The sequence below is a fragment of the Aulostomus chinensis genome, chromosome 14 (assembly GCF_037954235.1).
Source record: "Aulostomus chinensis isolate RoL2024-O1b breed Wild chromosome 14, RoL_Achi_v1.0, whole genome shotgun sequence".
Classification (NCBI taxonomy): Eukaryota; Metazoa; Chordata; class Actinopteri; order Syngnathiformes; family Aulostomidae; genus Aulostomus; species Aulostomus chinensis.
Window position 1 is genome coordinate 4,515,571 of NC_141333.1, and position 21,680 is coordinate 4,537,250.

Below are 21,680 nucleotides of genomic sequence, written 5' to 3' on the forward strand. Positions count from 1 at the left end.
CCCAGCCCCTAACCCTGAACTTCAGGAGTGCATATCAACCTCAACCAAAACTAACCCAAAATCCAAAAGCTGCCATGAGCCTAAAACAAACTCACTGCTGAAGGTGTGTCAGAGTGTCATTTCAGTGAATCTTCATTTTATGAGTTTCACATTTCACATTCATACTCATTGTATCAGTTTTAATATGTGGGGATATGATTTTTATAAATAATTAATCATGGCATTTTAAAGTTTATTCTATATCCATTTTTCTGAAGCGTTCATTGCAGGCTGAGTCTGCACTGAGCTGCATTTCTGTGAAAGGTTTATTTAACTCGTAATCGATTTAAGTATTAAAACCCAGACTGGTCCTCAGAGAGATATACTCCTTCGCACGTGCGCGCGCGCGCACACACACACACACACACACACACACACACACACACAGGTTTATCACCCTCTTCTGTTGCCCGTTCCCACACACTCACCTTACACCATTACCTGGCTGCAAGAGACGATCAACCAATCACACTCCAAGGCTGCAGTCATGTGACCTGATCAGGAAACTCTATCGGGGGGATGAGTTTACACCCCCTCCTGCTCTGATAACAGTTCTCTGTCTAGCCCCATCGCTCTCTCTCACTCTCTCTCTCTTTCTCTCTCTCTCACTCTCTCTTTCTCTCTCTCTCTCTCTCTCCAGCTAGCTCCACCTCTTTCCTCTCCCCTCTTCTGCAATTTACCGATTCAGTTTCACCTTTGCTTTCATGGTAAACTGTTGGACCCCAAATCCTGATGAATCTGCGCGCGTGTGTGTGTGTGTTTGTGGGTGGGTGTGTGTGTGCGCGCGCGCATGGATGCTGTTCTGGGGTTTAACAGGTTACAACCAAAAAAACAGCAGAACAGAAACTTGTCCCTTGTTTTACTGACTCCTCAGCACCATGGAATATACATCAGTCAGAATCAGGAAAAAAAAACAACAACTTTATTTATATTTAGGAGAGTGAGGACCGGCACATTAAAAAAGCAAGAGGAGAAAATACACAAAGTTGGGTGGGCAAAAGCAGCAGATTGTGTGCAACGGCAAGCCTGCTGCCAGTAACATTAGGAGTGGCTGCTGTGGAGGTAATAAGGCGGTGGTGTCCATGTAAGTGTCGAGGTTTATAGTAAAATATGGAGGATAAATATAACAAAAGTTAAAATAATAGATTATGTACAGCAATAAATGATGTGAAGCATAGGTAACATTAAAAACAAGCAATTTAAGTTTAGTTTTATTTGCAGAACGACACGAGAGAGTATTGCACAAAGCTTGAATCTTAAAGTTACTGTAAGTAAGTAGTATGTGGCGCTGGGAAGTAACAAATAAAAAAGTGTTCGAGCAGAGATTTCACCATGTCTTTACTTGAGAGGTCATTTTTCTTACATTATTTACTTTCACCGGCTACGCTGCAGTGCTGCCGCCTGTCTTGACGCCCGCCGGCCTGCAGCTTGGTTGGGGCCTCTTGAGCTCAGCATTTGTTTGTGTCTGTATGCGGGCTGCCGGATGAGGTGGTGTGAAAAGAGAAGTGTGGATGAAGACCATGATGGCTCCACGCGTGACGGAGGAAGCGTGTTGTAGTGCAGCTGCAGATGGGCTAACACAACCACCGGGACGATTTGGTCAGGTGAATCAACAACATGTAGTTGGGGAGCAATTACAATCGTGCTCCATGTGAAAATTACCCATGTGAATATGGCTGTTCTTGTATCACACTTTGGTTAATATAATTTATGATGTGTCCACCCTTCAAAACGCCTGTTCTTTTTACAACTTTTAAAAATCCATTGCAAAAGAAAATGAATCAGCCAAGGAAACGCAATTCAAATTCAAGTTTGATTCCAAGTTTCTGTCATCATCTACAGGTTAGTAACCTAATATTGATCCAGGTTTCCTGGCCTGACTCGGGTCCTTGGAGGTGCAGGCTCTGATGCTGCTGAGAGATTTGTCAGGGAGGTGAAGGTAATGGTTCAGCGCTCTGATCTGTTGACAGTGACTGACAAGACCCTTCTCCTGTCTCCTTATGTGTAACAGGATCCCCGTACCTGAGCCTATCCCTGACCCATGTGACCCCTGACCTCACCTGCTAGGTCATTCTCATGCCACCCTGACCTGCCATGAAACCAGAGAGCACCCTGGGAGACAGGAAGCATGCCAGCATCAAACATATTTTTTTCACTTCAGCACTGAAATTGGAGACAAAATCAAAGTGGAGAGTTTATATATATATATATATATATATATATATATATATATATATATATATATATATAACAAAAAATATTTCAAAGATACATGCTCTTTTGCAACACTAATGATTAATGATGAACATCTCTAGGGCACCCACAGCATAGAAAGGAAGGTAAGACAACAGTGGGTTTTTATACATCTTCTTCAGCTCGCGTATCAAAACATCTTCAAGAGTTGACTTCCTTTGCAGAGACGCGTCTGAATCTGGACTTCCATGGTGTTTCTCCACCGCAGCACAGGCGCTGGCAGGTGAGACAGATGATCCCCTTGTCGGCCAAAGCTGCGTCCACAGACTAAGGGAAAATGTCCTACGGCATCAGTGCATTGCAGTGTGTCACAAAATCATGAATCAATGAATGAATAATGAGGATAAATGTAACAAATACTGTAGTAGTAAACGTTTCATTAACTGGATGTTATAGTTCAGGCTGAACTGGGGCCAGTTGATGATAAACAGACTGGTAACAGTTTTGTATTTGCTGATAAATCTTGACTAAATTGGCTAAATACTCTCCTCTCTTTTAGCTTCAGTTGCTGAGAAACAGAGAGACACTCGGCGAGCAAGGTCACCCCCCCACATACACACACACACATAAACACACTCACACTCTATTTAGCAAAGCAGCTGGATGCCACTGAATGTAACTGTCACCTTGGTGTTCAGTGAAGCTGCAGAGGGAGATGGAGGATCTGCATCTTGTAAGCACTGCCGAGCCCAAGGTTAACCACGAGCTCACAGATCCGTCCTTCTGAGAGTGTGTGTGTGTGTGTGTGTGTGAGAGAGAGAGAGAGAGAGAGAGAGAGAGAGAGAGAGAGAGAGAGAGAGAGAGAGAGAGAGAGAGAGAGAGAATCTATCAAGGCCTGTTCCTGCCACTCAGATTCTTGTTAAAAACTGTCCCTGGAGTTTAATTAGAGATGACAGTGCAGCAAAAGCTTGGATATTTATAGGGAAGGTTTTGCTCTAATTTTTAAAGACATTATACTGACGTTTCCTGTCTTTCAAGGTTTGTCCTTGCTGTTAAATGCTCAAACCAACTATGCCCAAAAGTTTGGAAAAGTCCAAACCAAAAAGTCAAACTTCGTCTGCACTGGGGTTTTACCCATAGGACGCGCGAGAGGAACATCCACGCTTGTTACACGTCCAGAGTAATGATTGCATTCAACTCTGCTCCGTCTGGTTTTTGCCTAATTTTTGTATGTCAAGAAGAACAGGAGCACGACCGCTGTTTATATGTTGTTGTTGTTGTTTGTTCTGTTTTTTTTTAAACTTTGCCTCTCTTTTCTTATTCAATCATTCTGTGCCTGTTCTTTCCATCTCACTCCCCTGGGGATGTGTGGATGGTCTCCTCTCCTCTCCTCTCCTAACCTCTCCTCTCCTCAGTGGCTTCAAAGACGTGCATCCATTTTCAGTCAAACGCCCTTAAAAAGACAGAGCCATTTTCTCCCTGCAGAGATCAATCGAACTAAAACTTCAGCCAAACAATGCGGCAACAGAGCTGGCCTGAGCCTTTAGGGGCCCCAAGCAGAATTTGATTTTGCCCCCCCAAAACACCACCATCACCACGTGGAGTAAACTGTGCTTGACCATTATTGACACAAATGTCACACTACAATGTTTCATCATCAAGTATTAATGCAGGCAGATTATGAACTATTGTCATTCGTTCATTAAATTATGTTGTCACTTCTTTAAGATATTTAATATCTTTAAAAAAAACACTCGATCAGGGGCCCCCTGGTGGCCAGGGCCCCAAACAGCCGCTGTGAAGATATACTATATATCTACTATATATCTACTGTATATACTATATATCTCCACCCCCAAAAAAACCCAAAATATTCACTGGTGTCTGAATCCATGGATGGAGAAAGGGAAAGCGTGCCGTACGTTCTATGAAGTACGAAGGTTCAGTTTATTGTGAGATGATTTTCAAATCGGCTTGTCTGATACACTCATAGTTTCCCCTTTTTGTTTTAGCTGAGTTGTGTACCTGGATCCTCTTAATTAGCTTAGTTAGAATTATTTGATTTTAACCGGCAGAAACAGAAACAATTGTAGAAAGTCATGCTTTACCATGCTCTGATATTTCTTCCCTGTCGTTTGTGTGGTTTGTGAATGCCGCAGCAGCTTTAGGCATCACAAGACCTTTCCTTTCATGTGTGTTTTTCATTGTGTGTGTGTGTGTGTGTGTGTGTCCCACGAGGGATTGCTGTCCCACTGACCTCAGTGGAAAACTAACTTGATATTAACTGCTTCCGTTTTCTCTCTCTGGTTGTCCTTCTATCAATCTTTCCCTCCCTCTCGTTCATTCTCTCTGTACCTGGTTTCCTCTGGCTCGATCTACCTTTGTCTCCTTGTAACTAATATGACACATAAAAGCCCGGCCACAATAGGAATGGTGCTAACTCCAAATCAGACTTCACCTGACACCAAAACTTTACCCATGAGCCTCAGGGTGTATACGCAGGGAGTGGGAGGGCGGAGGAGGAGGAGGAGGAGGAGGAGGAGGAGGAGGAGGAGGAGGAGGCAATCGCGGCTTATTTATCTTTTTCATGTGGCTTTCTCTCTCTTTAAAAAGCTATCAGGCTCCCGCCTCAGCAGTTGTGCGATTGTTATTCTCGTCAGGAAGATCTTTTGTCCGTCAGGAGGAAGAGTTTAATACTCAGACCCCTGGGGTTAATAATAGGTTTGACCTCACAGATAAACCGGTGTGTGCGTTTGTGCCAGCGTGTCTTTTTGTAGCAGTGTTTGGGTACCTCTCGCCTCCCCGCCTCTTTAAGTTGATAGTCTGTGTAATAAGTTGTTTTAAAGATAATACCAATTGTCTTTGACTGTAGCAGCGCTGAGATAAGCTGCCAAATGCTTGGCGGCTGTTTGACTCTAATTGTTCCGACTGACTCATCTTGGTGCACATTAATATTATCATTAAAGTTGAATATTGTTAAGTGGGCTTCCCGGTAGATGTGCAGTCACACAGATAGTGCTTGTGTTTGTCAAATAAGTGGCTACAATAATCCCCATGTTCCAGATAACACTTAACAGATTGGTTTTAAAACACTGGCCTTTCCTATCAAAAGGAGGGGGGAAAAAAGGTGAAAAACAGGGAAAAACTAAAAATACCCGACGAAGAATCGGAGTTTGAACAAATGCATGTGAAAGAAAAAAATGACACGCAAAATAAATGTCCAAAATGATCAGGTTTTTAATGAAGCTGAGAGGCATCTGGCATGTTTGAGAGGCCAAGTCCAGGAGCTTCTATCACAAAGCGACTTCAGCATGTTCAGGGTTTGTTAGAGTTGAGTTGACAGTTCCCACCACGGTGGGAATCAACCCCGCGGTTCCTCCCGTCTGACAGAGTTGTGGAGAGCAGCGTACCTCAGTCACGAGGGGCAAAATATAACCCTTCACAAATACGAGGAATATACATTCACACAAGCTGTGTTTCTCACTTTTTTTTGTAAATGGAAACAGCATAATGTGCAAAACATTTTATTCCCAAACTGAGCCTTTGTCCTCAGTGACACAGCGACATGTCCAATGCTAGTTGACTCCCAAGAACAACTACAACTTGTATTTCTGGATGTTCTTCTTCTATGTTGCCTGTTACAGTCGTTATTAAGGTTCCTATGCCGCCATGTTCTGACGACGCAGCCTGGTTTATATGCACTTCAAGTCTCACGTTGGAAACGGTTTGTTCGTTCATGCTTGTTTGTGGTCGTGCTAAACTAGAAGGGTTCCAGTTTGCTTCCTTTTAGCCAGAATCAAAGAGTTGTGGAGAATTTAGCTGACAACGGGATTAAGAAGAAGACGTGGATTATTCTGGATGACAGTTTTACTGTTGTTAGGAGTTGGTCTCGTGTGTGTTGGGTGAATTATCACTTTAAGGTCAAACTAGCAATGATGTGCCCAAGAAACTCTTAATTTTTATTTATTTTTTTCTGAGAAGTAATTTCTTGCCTTTGACCTCATAAACATCTCAAACAGACTCCCGACTGTGCTGAGAGCCTTGTTGGAAGCCTCACAACTCCGTCATGCTTCCAGAAATATTTTGAGCGTTAATTTCCCAAAGCTGATTCTAGAGTGATCTGCAGTGTGCTTAAACGCCAACATACATGTCTGACAAATAAAGTTTGTTGGTGTTTGTCAGACGTTAATGAGGAGCCAAGAAATAAGTCATGGTATTTTCAGTGTGTGTGTGTGTGTGTGTGTGTACGTGCGTGTAGAAGTACATACTTGCATGTTACACGGTGTGTTGACACTGAGGTGGAGTGCTGAATCCTGTCCAACCATGATAAGGCTTCTGATGACAGGGATGTATTAACCTACCTGACACACACAAACACAGACGCTGCGTGGTTAGGGAGGGACAGGGGTGTGTGAGAACATGCTTTAAGAAGCCTTGGCTCTCTGTGTGTGACACTAAATCCCATTCATGGCAACAAACACACTGACAGAGTGGCAGGAGTGAGATGGAGGCGCGGAGGGGAGGTTTATTACACTCCAACATGACATATACAGGAGGAGGAGACTGAGAATGTAGCGTGACACACACATGGCTGTCATCCTCTAACCAGGAGGAGGAGGAGGGGAAAGGAGGAAGGCCTGTAGTCTCCAGTACCTGCTGGATAATCTATCCAAGGAAGTTAAATATAGTTACATCAGGGTGGATTAACAGATGCAGACCCCTTTATAGTATTACTGGGATGTGGCCTCCAGGCAGTAAGATTCCAGGTTGTTTGTTCCATCCTCATCAATGTGTTAATGCCTCAGGAACGCCGTCAGGGACTTTGACGTGGCAGAAAACTTCACCAGGACTCACGGATGGAGTCACTGTCACCTCACACATACACAATAGCTCAGCAACACCTGGAGGGCACTCCTTAAGATTGGCCTCAAATATCCACCGGTAATCAAGAAAGAACTGAAAACATTTTGGTCGAGGGTCAAAGGTCACTCAGGAAAGAGAATGAAAAATAAGTTTGACTCCAACGTAAAAAACAAACGAACCAAGGAACGAGGCAAAACAATAAAGTCAGAAGCTATCAAGAATGTCAAGTTCTCTGGATGTTGATATGATGGCATTCCGCAGATGTAGGATTCTGGTAAACTGGTTGGTTAAAATCATTCGTGTGACACCTGACGTTGATGTTGGCCAGCTGGGTGCCTGAGGGAAGGAGAGACAAATCGTTGAAGGTTAAAAAAAGGAGGGAGATTGGGTGGAGTAGGATTCTGACTTCAACCATCGTTCTCCATATGGTGCAGGAATCACACCCCTCCATCCTAACACCCGCCAGGCTCCCCAACACGCCTCAGGGTGCCACTTTGTGCGCGTGTGTGTGTGTGACTTGTTACCTGTATCATTTACTTTCTTACAAGTGTGAAAAACAGACTCATGAAAACGACCTTAAGATCATGAACACGGTTGGAAACATGAATTCAAAATAAAAGAGAGCAAACCAGAGAAACTGTTTCTGATTTGACGAACATCGAGCAAAATCTTTTTTCTTTTTCTTTTTGTGTCGATTGCCCGTAACGATGTGGTCAAAGGCAGACGAGCAGCAGCGGACGGCGACAGTTATCAAGCTCCTGCATAATTCAACTGTAACCGTCTGTCCTGTCACCAGGAAGATCAACGGCCAGCTGCAGGCAACATCATCACACAGTCAGGCTTTGATCATGTGGTACACCCACGTCGGCGATAAACACGAATTTATAACATCTTAATAAGTCTATTGTGCAGACAACCATCATCTATGTTTCTTTGAGTATTTGGACTCCTAACGCGACTTTTATTGAGAGGAACTTACACAGCTTTTACAAAAACTCCCATCCTCATCAGCGGAGGATCACACTCACGGCCATTTGACGGTTGACATGTTTGGAGAGAATAATTTTTATATTTGTAAACTTCAAAATATGTAAAAACACAATCTTATTTGTAGACATTATTCTCTTGCTGTATTCTCTTTTCATATTTCATAATGTCTAATGCTTGTATTAATTCTCCAAACGCCATGATATTTTAGGATAAACACATGGGTAAACCAGCAGTCCAGATATTCAACATCTATGTATTTTTGCAGTTTGGGAGATTGACTCATGAACTCTGCTTTAGCATGTGTGCGTTTAGCTTTTCTCTCTGTTTCACATATATATATGTATGTGTGTGTGTGTGTGTGTGTGTGTGTGTGTGTGTGTGTGTGTGTGTGGATGGTGGTATCAGGTGGCCTGTCTACCTGCCTGGCACACACAGATACCTGAAACTGCTTCAAAGCTGAAATGACCCTTCTTGCGTGTGCGCGCGTGCACACACACACACACACAAACACACACACACACACACACACACACACACACACACACACAGTGAGACTTATATAAGTGCCAAATGAAATAGGGAATAGAGCCATTTAAGTAAGATTTATCAAACTGCACTATGTCAGTTTACATTTATGCAAATGAAACAGGTGGGGTGGCAGCGCTCAGAGGTAGCATGGCCGTCTAGCAACCGAAGGGTCGCTGGTTCAATCCCCATTTCCCCCAGTGACCATGTCCGAGCATCCTTGAGCAAGACACGGAGCCTTTAATGGGCGCTGTGATGGACTGGGGACCCGTCCAGGATGAAGTCTGCCTCTCACCCAATGTCAGCTGAGATAGGCTCCACCCCCCCATGACCCTGAATGGATATGCAGAATGGATGGATTAATGTTTGGAAATGAAACAGGTGAGAAAAATTTGACTGAATCGGTGAGACCGTCATCACTAAGTGGAAGGAACCTTGTGTCCCACTCATTCTTACATTTACCAGAAAAAAACGGGGCTCCTCAGAGCAGCGAGAGGGTGGAGGTGTGAGCAGAGTGGATGAGGTGAACTGACAATGCTGCACTCAGAGAAAACTGGAAAAAAGAAAACCCACTTATTCAATAGCAGTAATTAAAGACTCTATCAATGGGATATATTTCTGTATCATATGCTATTTTGATGCTGTTACATCAGCATTGTTAAAGCTTATTAAAAAATGATAATTCCCTAAAATTTGACTGACATTCGGGGAAAACATGTTGCGCTCACAGTCAAACATTCACTTTACAAATACAGAGTGTTATTTATGATAAACACTATCAATGAAGGTAGAAGAAGAAACGGAACACAAAGCATAAAGGCCACAAAATGACACAACACGAAACGCGGTGATTGAGATCTGTCAGAGGAGCGGCGGAACAGAGATGTAACCACATCCAGTTTGTGCCAGCGACATCAAAAACACCAAGGAAGTAATGGATTAGCATTTTAAATTATTGCTCTGCCTCTTTGGTAGATGATCTGTCAATTACAGGAAATATTTCTCCCCCCTCTTCAGTTGTTCTTGCTCTCCGTCTATTCATGCCTATTCTTTGATGTTAATTTGACGAGTAGGATTACACCAAAATGTACTTCCCACCGCTCGTCTTAATGAAACAGCCTGCTTAGAGAGGAAACTGAGTCTATATTTGGTGTCTAGAAGGACTGTGCGGTATATTAGTGCCACTTATAATGTAGGACGAGAGACTGCTGGAGAGGCGGAGAGACGGACAGTGGTGAAAGAGTCCTTTAACAATAGTTTGTCATAACTGAGTTCATTTTAATTCACTGTAGCAGTCATTAGCCCAGATTAAAAGACACACCAAGGCTAATTGATCGCAGGTATCCATAGAAACGTATTTCTATAGGAACCTGAGAGGATAAAGCTCCTAACACATACCATACACGACCATACACTGCGAGAAAAGAAGTAAAGATGCAATAACATGCATGGCAGGCTTTTTGAACATCCTATTCCATTATCATGGACACTCACGTTCCAGTCACCTGGACGAAGGCAGGCTGGAGGGATTTGCTCCCATTCAGGAAAGGCATTAGTGAGGTTGGTCAACGATGTTGAACCTTAAGACCTGGAATTGTCTCTCACCTCAAAGGGTTTAGGGTGGAATCAAGGTCAAGGTTTTGGCTTCAGTAGGGAGTTACTTTTGCTAACAGAATAGTCCTGCGATCCCAAAAAACTTCAATGAGAGCAGAAAATTTAAAAAAACAAAAAAATCCTTTACACTCAACAATCAACACTGCATGTTTTAGTAGTTAAATGCATTTGTGATTAAAAATGTGCAAAGAAAAGTTTGGGGTTTGCCGTAAAAAAAAAAAATCTTTTCATTAAAAACATCGTTTTGACTACATTGTCATTAGATTTGCTCTCAAAGCCGTTTTCCGAGGGCAAACCTCTTTCTCGTTGCACAATCATGATGTATAAAAACCGTATCTCAACGTATTGAGCAGGCCAGTAACACTTAACCATATTTCTCCGGGATAAACAACAATATACACTGTTTTTAATTGACATGCTGGCAAGCTGAAGGCAGTGGCAGGTACGAGGTTGGAGCTTCAAGGTAAATCTTTTATTTTCACGAACACAACACAGCTAATGTTCTCCATCGTGCTGCACGTCTCACCCGTAAACAGCGAATAAAATCATCTGACACTCCTTCAGTCGAGATTTAAGGAGAGTTTGTGAGCTGGGGGATGGTTAATTCAGCACAGATCTGATGATGATCAGCACCAGTCACACTTCCTAACTCCTGCTATCCAGTAATAATGACTGTAAGAGCCTTTATCAAACTGGCCACAAGGTCACAGGCCCTCTCTCGTCAGCAGCATCGACGTGAGCGTAAAGTGTTTTCTTATTTTCTCCCAAACATGCAAAACAAAACTGCCGCATGAGAGGACGAGACACGACTCGTTTAGTTCACATTATCATGGGTGAAAGTGTGAGGAGTGTCAAGCATGAAATGGTTAACTCCACTCGGCAATCTCCTCCTCGCTCCCTCTCGCTCTACCTGCTGTGATCCATGTCTCCCTGCCTCGGGGGATACACAATCATCAGTCAGTGGATCCACCCATCCGTCCCTCCATCATGCCCAGGGGCCTCTCGGCCACTCCTAATCCCAGAGCACTGCACCCTCCCTGGGATGAAACTTGGCAGTGCACCCCCTCTCCCCTCCCTGGAGCCTTTGCGCAGTCGCTGGCTTTGACTCGTCTTACAGGGCGTCGATTCAGCCTGTAATCAAACCCTGGTGAGAGAACACAGGCCTAGACAGACAGACAGACAGATAGATGGATCGACAGGCACAGAGGTGGATACATGGCGAGCAGATGATTGCATCCAGGCCAGGTGGAGGCAACTCAGAGTCCACAGGGACGAGTGGAGATGAATAGAGACGATAAGTGTGTCAGGTTCTTGACCAAAGACGCAGGTAATTTCTAGCTCCCGAAAACTTGAACAAATCTGATGCCTCGATCTAACAAAAACATGAAATCTGTTATGAAACGGAGCCGTAGGAAGGGGAGAGTGGAACAGGAGCCACCTCTATTTACCAGCTGTTGTTCCATTGCACGTACACGCAAACACCAGCAATTTTAGTGAAAGCCAAGCCAGCAAACCCCCGAAATGGCACATATGGAAGATGAGGATCCTTACACATGCAATCACACACACGAACACACACACACTACATGTACTACCTTTACTTCATTAGTCCTCTAGTTCCGACTAAGCTATTTACAAGGCTGAGGAAAATTAATATTTGCCAATATACATTTGCTTGCAGCCGTCAGAGGGCCCATCAGACAGATTGTCTTTGCTGGCGTTGTTTCGCTCCCGTCCACTTACGGCACATATCAGCATAATTTCCCTTCATGTGAGTTTAAATGAAAAGTTTTCTGCAGAAGGTGAAAATGTCTCTGTGAGCTCAAGTCACTTTTTTTTTTGGTGAAGTACCACTTTAGTTACTAAATTAGACAAAAAAGCGGGGCAAAATTCAGAATATCCAAGCAGAGTATGTTGCATGTTCCTTATCAAATATAGAATATTGTAGCAAAGCCAATGTGAGAAACAGACAGTCGCTAACTAATAATTCATTTAAGACAAACTGAATGCGAGGGCTGTGTGTGTGTGTGTGTGTAACATAATTCTGTGTCCCACTTCTAGAATGCCAGTTTTGGGATCCTCATGGTTGGGAACATATTCTGCTGTGTTCCTCTGTAATTCAAACACTTCCCTGAGAAACTTTCAAATCTACTGATGTTCATGGCAGGAAAAGGTCTGACCACGATGAACCACATGAACCTCTCTGGTTTGCTCGCCCTGCAGTGTATCCCCATCTCTCCTCTCTCCATTTCAAGCATCCATCCATAAGTTGAAATAAACTTTGAAGCTCAGCAACCTCCGGGCAGGAAGGAAAATGAGAGACAGGGGGGGAAAGACAGCAAGAAATGCAGGTAGATGAGTAAGGGGTAAGAAAGAGACAGGCTGAATATTTCCATCCAACTATCAAGTGAATTTTACGCAAACTTTTGAAAAGTCCCAGAAAGTAAAATTCGAATTAGGCGTGCTTCCATCAGCTGAGGTTGAAGTTGATGAGAATGAATCGGTTAGATAGAAGATAAAAAACAGACACAGAGAAAGAGCGTGATTTGAAGAAGAGAGGATTTATTCAGTTATTTATTTATTTCTTTGTCAAACTTTTCCGTCTGTCCATCTGTCTAGCTGAAATCTTCCAGCTCTGGCTCCAGTATTGGGTTTCGTGACATTAGAGGCCCCCGTGGCGGCTTGGAGGCTGCTGCTCTTTGAAGCTTCGACGCTGCTGCACTGGCTCATTTGGTAACAGGTTGGGAATGGGCCGCTGGCGAAAAATGAGACCCTGGTCACCTTGGAAACAGGCCCCCCATCTACCACCACAATGTGGTTTTGAGAGAGAGAGAGAGGGACAGAGAGAGAGAGAGAGAGGGACAGACAGAGAGAGACAGCGTACAGTAACATTTAGCAGGTTTCTCCACTGCAGAGCGAATGACACACGGAGGGTTAACTGGTAAACACAAGATAGACATGATTAAACAGAGAGAGGATGTGTCGGAGCGTGTGTGTGTGTGTGTGTGTGCGCGTGTGTGTGTGTGTGTGTGTGCCCACTTTTTAATGTGTCTTTAAATGTTTTTGTTCAAACTAAACACAGCAAAAGGAAACTGTTACTCCACAGAGGGACGTTTAAAAGAATCCCTGCAATAGGTTGGAGAGTCATCAAAGTATTTGGTTTCTCTCTTCGCAAGGGAACCAGGTCAGAATCCAGCCCCGGGCCCATTTTAGATCTCAACCTTAAGTTTAAGGAAACTGGATTTGGACAAGTGGTTGGAGTGTAATGAGTGTGTGTTCACGGGGATGCCTGGTCATTACTGTGTCATGGCAGGGAGGTAAAAGGGGCTAAATGTTACACGGCATTTAACATAACAGGCCTCTGCTACCTGGACGCCCCGATGCAGCTATCAGTTTACAGCAGCTGAGAAGAGGAGCTCGCGTCAGCATCCCTGGAACTGTAGACAACACAAAGTGATCGAATCAAGAAATTGGGACGCCAAAGGTTGAACTGTCTAAATTAGACCCCAAGAGAGAAAAGCTAACTTTGAGACAACAGCGATCGTTTTTGCTTTAACAAATCAGTAGCATGTCGGAGGTGTTTCGTTTAGCAAAGTTGTTTCATGGTTCTTTTTTCTTATAATATTTAAATAGAAACTAATAAAATGATCAAATAAATTAATTAAACATTTTGTGGTTTTTTTTTTTAAGAATTGAATCATCTTTGGCAGCTTATTTTAACTTTAAAATCAGATCCTGTTAACATTGTATTTGTGACATTGGATAGCTATGTATGTGTAAAAATGTTATTTTTTTCTCAGACGTGTTACAATGTTGGATTATTATCTCGCCTGAAGGGTTGCTTTCACCACAGTTGAGTTCGCGCTCTGACATTAACATGCGTGGCCCTTTGGTGCTGCGTCAGCTTGCAGGTTTCCTATCCTGTAGAGTCGACCGCAGCCTTTAATGCGCAGTAAGCAGAGTTAAGTGCTGCTTCTTCTGCTGCTTAAAATATCCATGAAGTGTTTCCAAGGAATACTGTTCCTCCAGTGCTGGCTGCTGCATGATACTCTGCATTATTTGTTTACAATATCAGTTTTGGACATTTTTAGAAAAACTTGGCCGTAAAAAGATAAGTAAAGAAATAAATTTCATTTCTTAATATGCGCACATGTCAGCTACAGTCAGGGTTATGTAATGATATACGAAGCTTGTTTAAACACAGATGTGAGTGGACGCAAACCTGTGCCCACTACCAAGCGTCAGGGAGTGATCTGCCTGCTGGCTACTTTTACACACAGTATGTTATTTCTGCCTGGAGCGTGAAGTCTCGAAACAAAAGAGGTTTTATGTCTGGTAGTTTGACACAGCGTGGGATTAAAAGAGTTGTTTTCACTGTTAAATCAACACCACTCATGATGAATTCGATGTGACTCGGAAAGGAATCAGATGGTTCGAATCTTTCTCCCATTATGTCATTGTATCAAAACAGCTGCACGTTATCATCTCAGCTCATCAAATATTACTGGCTCTGCTGCAGGTGAGCGCTTGATCCGTGGTCGGATGTATAAAATACCACTTTAGAAGGTTGTCATTAACTGGGTTTACATGCACCCCTTTTTTTTTTTTTTTTGTCAATAAAATCATTCAGATTGAAGGTTTCAGGCATCAGATCACACAACCTGTTTGGTGGTAAATATAAGTTTCTGAAAGTTTGAAACAAAAAAAACGAGACCTTCCGGTTGCCGCCATCTTGATAAATAAGCGACAGACCGACACGTGCAGCGAGAACGCAGCCAGGGATCAGGTGTTTACATGGCACAACATACCATGTGATCGGATCATCAAAAGGTCTGAACGACCCGTCTCCTACCGAACGACAACTTACTGTAAATGAGTAGAGATTTTTATGAGGGATTTTAATTTGATTCGGAATGTTAAAACAGTTGGAATCAGAACAGTCGGGCCCATGTAAACCCAGTTACTGTTGGGGTGATTACTTACAGCACAACTTCCTTAAATGGCTCTGAATGTTCATGCTTCACATTCGTCTTGAGCAGCAGGACACTGGACTCCATCGGTACCCACTGAATACAACAGATGATGAGAGATGCAGTACTGCAGTACTTTGTCCACCAGTGTTTGGTGCTTCAGGAGTCTGTGCTTCATTACTTCGGGTAATGCAAGTTCTTTCGCAGTTTAAGCAGGTATTTATAGCCAAAACTAATTGTCAGTTGGCAGTGTCATTTGGATGGATACAATTTCAAGTATGCTGTGAGCATAATCAGAAACAATTTTTTTTACTGCAAACAGCTTTTCCCAGCAGTAATCAAGCTGAGAGCAAATGGATGCATTTAAAGTAGTTTACATTTGAGTCTATATGCTCTCAGCATCTCTCTCTACCTCCTTTATAGATCTCAATTATCCCCGGCCCCTCTCTCCTTTCCATTTTTTTTTTTTTTACCTGAACATTTCCGAAGTCGCCGTCTGTCTCTCTGCTGCTGATTAAGAACACAACCTGTTGTTGTCACCACTCTGTCTTGATTACCTACTGCTATTTTTTTTATCCCCTCATCCTCCTCCTCTTCTTCCTCCTCATCTCCATCTCTTTTTGGCCTGGCTGCTTGCTCAACCACACTGTGTGTGTGTGTGTGTGTGTGTGTGTGTGTGTGTGTGTGTGTGTGTGGTTGTGTGTGTGTGGTGCTGCTGCGTGGCAGCCTAACGAGTTTGATAGCTGTCACCTGATCTCGGTGATGAGGGCTGCTGTAGTAGCGAGAGGAGCGGGAGCAAGAGGAGAGTTAGGTTTCTCCGCTGTAATTAGTTTTCCCAGCCTCTAATTATACCAGGCGGAATTACAAGCCTGATTGACTGTCATTTAAGCATTTTAATTCACGGAATTACCCTTTTTCTCTTTAAAAAAAAAAGAGGGAGAGTTGTTGTTTTGACAGGCGGGCGTGTTGGGATGGAAGTGCAGACCATAAGCACACGTTCTGTCAGTTCTGACAGAGGTAAACACACTTGGTCAGAGGAAAACAAGGAGACATACCGTATGACTGTAAGTCAAATTCAGATCCTAAACTATCGAAAACTGATTAATGAGGAGTTTATTCCATGGAGGTCTCAGAGTAAAAACATAACCAACCATAACGTCTTGATACTGCGTTGCCAGGTGATGGCACTGAGAGGGAAATTTTAGATTTATTGGGAGTTTGGTTGTATGAGCTGGTTTTCAGTCGATGTGTCTTCTGTGCTTACTGATGAAAACAACTGAGCTGCTGCGCTGTGGAGACAAAGTCTGCATCATAAGAATGTGAAGGAAGTTCCTCAGTTGCGAATGAAGTTAAGATTGTCCACCCGAAAAAGCAAAGTGATGAAAATGTCACAAATACACCTGTTAACACCTGACGTTTACCACTGTGTGTAGATTTGGTGGATTAAATGCATTTCTAATTTTTTCCCAGACGTCCGCCACAGTGCACTGCTGAGCATCAGAACGCCTCTTCTCTGCACGGAAGACGTGCTGTCCCTTTAAAACGGTCCCTTTATAATTGCGTGGCAGCACCATAGAAACACTGCAGAAGGATTTTCTGCTGTAATCAACACACAATCCCTGATTTGAGTTTTACTACTGTGTTTCAGAACATGAACCAAACTGACAATGTTCTTGCAACGTTAACTGAGGTTTCTTTTTTGTTTGTTCGTTTCTGAACCTATTTTGCGGCAGGAGAAGAGAGTTGTAGTCCCAGCTTTTGCCTAGACCAGGATCTTTCCTGAAAAAAATTTTTTTTTTTTTTCTAACCCTAAACCTATCCAAACCTTAATAACACACACACACACACACACGCATCTAAACAATTTTCCGGAGGTGAATGTCATTTTAAGAATGTAAAAATAAAGATTCCTAATCTACCAGGTGCCATTAACGTCTCGAAAGCGAACCATTCTGAAAGATTTTGTGCCAACGTGATGTTAAAAGATCATTTTTTGTGGTTAAATTACAGATGAGGTCGGGGTGGGGGTTTCTGAAAGGCTTACGTGTAGTTTTTGACGCTCTCTAACAAACACAAAAAGACGTATAAAGTATGACAGCCAGCGAGATATTCCTCTCCTCTCTTCTCCTCCTCTCCTCTTAACCCTGGAAGCTATGTTGTCTTAACCCTCATCTTTAATTCATCCCCACCAAGCAGCCAGCACTCAGAGCAGATTAGAGAAACCGAGAGGCGACACAGAGAGTCATTTGGCTTCTCCTCTCTTCATAATCTTGTTTTTCCTCTTTCCTCATTCAACCCATCAGGTTTCAACAAGCCTCTGGACCCTTTGCACTTCTCTCTTCGGTCAGCATTTACCTTTTACTCCTTTTTAATTTATGTTAATTGAGGTTGTTGTTTTTTTTCATTTATCATAATAAAGATCATTATGTCAGCATACCTATGTTAATTTATGTTTTTAACACCATTTGAAAACAATTTAAAGATAACACAGCCATAAAATGCAGGAAATACACAGTAATTACACTGTGAAATACCTGCATTTTAACTAGGACAAACAAATGAGTTATTGGTGCAAGTGTTGCTCCAACAACTTCTTAGTACAACTAACAGATTTGTGAGCTTTTTTGAAAACTGGTGGTCATAAAACAAACCAGGGAAATGTTCCACAAAATGCAGACAAGAGATCCTCTCAACAATGGCCTCTATTGTTTGGTTCATTAATTAAAAAATGAATTTCATAATAATGAAAGAAATGCAACACAAAGGTTCTTCAAGTTGACCTCTTTTAATTTGTAGGGGTACTGAGCCACACAATAACACATTTTTAAGCTAATATGCAACACGCTAGGCTCTAATAACAAATTAATTTGCGCAAATCTGGTCACAGTCACGGTGGGAAGCCCATGACAGCTCAGTCAGTGGTCAAAAGGTCAAAGGTCGTCTCAAGTCTCCTAATGCGTACACCCATCTTACATCAGTGCTTGTGTCCTGTGGAGCTTGATGGAGAATATGGGCTAATGGACTTTGCTCCCATACTGCGATCATCTGATATCCTTCCAAAACAAACACACACACACGCGCGCACACACACACACACACACACACACACACACTTGTCTGTAACATGATCCTGTTCCTCATATCAGGTGTGATTCCCGTCAACACACAGAAGTGATAAATGAGTCAGCGCCCTGTTTCCATTCAGATCAGATCCAGGAACAGCAGAGGAAACTGCTCTCGCTAGGAAATGACCTGAATGCCAATGATATGGATGAGAAATGTCCAGATTTGAGCCCTGACAATTAAGTTTCCTGTCTCATGACAAACTTAAGTAACTCTCAGTTTCTCAGTAACATTTTACATCAGTCTGCGAAGCCCGACTCTGGTGAGACGGTTCATCAAGCTCTGCGGCTCCATCTGGTCTCCTTCCTCCCTAAAACCGCGCTGATGATTCACGTAGCTGATGACGGGATGAGCAACCTCACACTCAGGTGGAGTTTCTCCGTCGAAAAGATGTTTTAACATTCACGGACTGGATTTGGCACGAATGGCATCACGTGTTTTGTTACGCCCATCGGCTACGGGAGCTTGCTGGTCTTTCCAAGCACCTCGTCGTCACATGGTGGTTCCAGATAGGAGAGGTTCCAGACGTAGCTGTGGGGCTCTCTTTCTACCTCACGGGACATGGATGGTCCCACCAGGCCATTTCTCTACCTCCCTAGAAACACATCCCTTCCAGTGACCAGAGTAATTTCCACAGAATTACTATTACTAATTACTACTACTATGAAATCAGATGACATGCATATATGGCAAGAAATCTGTGCAAGGAGGCGCGAAGCTAACTTGGCAACCAGGGGGAGATATCCCATGATCCTACAGTATGAAGACGTGTTTCCGCATTCTACAAGGAAAGTAAGGGATGAATGTTCCCTCACTGTTTTTGTACCCTCTGGCCTTCTGGCTGGAACATGACCTCGTTGGCAGCCTTCTGTTTTAAACCTGCTCGATGGGCAAGTGTTTTGGAGTACTAAGAACAAGTATGATGAGAGAAAGAGAACAACAACAAGGTTCCGTGTAGACTCACAGGAACATAGTAGTTTGATGAAATGATGAGTTTACAGAGGCTCCTCAGCTCTGCTTTTCTCATAAATCATCCCCACTTATCTTCAGATTTGTTGCTTCGATTGACACAGGTTTTTGTTTCTCATCATGGAAGGACAATTTAATCGTTATCAAGCCTTTTATCAGTATCGATCAATATGATTCTTCTCTCCTTGTCTCTCGTTCTCCGAATTTTATCCTCAAAAGTCGGCTCAAACTCAGCCTTCATCTGGGTGATGACAGCGCTCCGTGTTATTTGAGTGGGTGTTATGTGTGTGTGCCGTTTGCCTTTGCATTGCCGTAATGACATGAGAACTCGCTGATCTCATTAATAATCCGGCTAACTGAACTGAGCGCACTCCATAGAGGCCTACTCCTTTCCTTTCCCGTTATCGTCTTTTGTTCCGACTTTCCCTCTTTTGTTCCCGTTTCTTCTGGTCTGTGTCTTCCTCCTCTGTCCTCATCATCCTGTCTCTCTGCCTCTGCTGCTCTTATTCTCTCTCTATATTTCTCCCTGTCTCACTCTCACTCCGTCGTCTATCTCTTTCTCAGTCTGTCTCTCATGCTCCCTGCAGACTTTTGCCTGCGATAGAGCAGCAGCTCCTCAACCGATTAACTCTGCAATCCCTTCATAACAATCTCATTCCCTCTATCCCTCCCTCCCTCAAGCCCTCCCAGTTCATTTGACCACTTTATTTCAACCTCCCATTCATAGGGCTCAGATCACACAAGGGGCTGTAATGACAGCACATTTATTAATTAATTGCATGTGTAATTGCTAAAATTAAGTTCTGGAAACTTGTTAATGATGTGAGGAATTATGGAGAGGAAAGGAGGGAATGAGCTTTGAAGACAAGCATTTTCCTCCCCAAGTTCTTTTGGGGATGGAAGATGGGGTAGGCATGGATGGACGGATAGAAAGGGAGTGATAGAAGAAGAAAAGAGGAGAGGGAGGGGTGGGAGAGGAGTAATCCAGGAGGGGCGCCTCACTGTAGGGCTGATCAGAGCCGAGAGTTTTGTCTCTGGGCTAATCTTCTCTTCTGAAGTGGTGTCATGGCCGTCACTCTGCTCTTCCCTGTCAGTCCGTTGGTCTGTCCGTCGTGCGGCAGCAAATTCCCCCATTGATTCCGACTGGGCCACTTTAATTAACTTCCTCCCTGAGATAATGGCTAGCTCAGAGGAATCTGCTCGCCACGAAAAAACTCTGAGAAAAAACTTTTCTCTACGTCTCCAGAATAGCTAAGGCCCCTTCAGCAGCTACGTAATTTATTTCTCTTTATTGTCAGGACTTTGTCCGAAAAATGAGATTTGAACATGAGGAGTGAATTGTTTATTGTCTGGGGTATTTGGGAGCAGATGTGAGTTCTAGGTCTCTCTGTGCTGAGACGATAGGAACAGACTCTATTATGCGTTGAGTGTATAATTTCACTGGATGGATGCTTGGATGGGGAAAAACGTCCTTGGAGGGATAAATGGTTTATCAGACATGTAAACTGTCGAGAGGGAGAGAGCAAGACAGGACTGGAAAAAAGAAGGGAAAGTGTTAGAAAAGAGGTGTCAATAGTGCAGTTTCTACTCATACATTCTTACCCCTGAAAGAAGTAAATTTGTGGAGTCCATAAACGTGGCATTATCCTGGCCTCTCATACGCCGAACATGGCGACAAAGATTGTGACCTTGTCACTTATTTAATGGCTAGGTGATGCAGACATTGACGGAATGACCGAGCACAACACAACTTGTTGCATAAAAAAAAATGTTGTGTACAGTGAACGAGGATGTCGGTGTGTTTGTGTGTGTGTGTGTGTGTGTGTGTGTGTGTGCGTTTAGAAATTCTGCTGCATGTACTGAAATAAATTAAAAGGGCTATTTACTGTGTTCCAGGGTGATAATAATAATTGAAGTGGTGCATTATTAAAGGACTCCTTTCGTTACTGTTTCATGTCGGTCTTGATCTCACCTTATTAATAATTTGGTTTACATGAGCCTTATTGTGAAATAGACACATTACACTGACAATTTTCCCTGAGACTTTTTCAGGTGGGTCTGCCCCTCTGGTCGTCCAAAGACCTTGATGGGATGCAAACTGGTTTCAAGACTCCAACCGTGGTTAATACCTCATGAAACCCACCTCAGTAAATCTCAATTATCCCTTTAAAAGTGACCTCCTTCAAATCTTTGGCATGTTACATCTCTTTTAATCTCCCCAAAAAAGCCCTGAGTCTGTCAAACATATCCCACAGAAAGAGGATTTTTCAAAAGCGGAGATGTGACGACATAACAATCTAGATCTTTCAAATGAGTTTTCCCTTTTGTTGCCGCCGTCTGCCATGTGGACAAGACGGTGTACTTGGTGCAGAATGAAGTTGCGTGGCTGGCTGC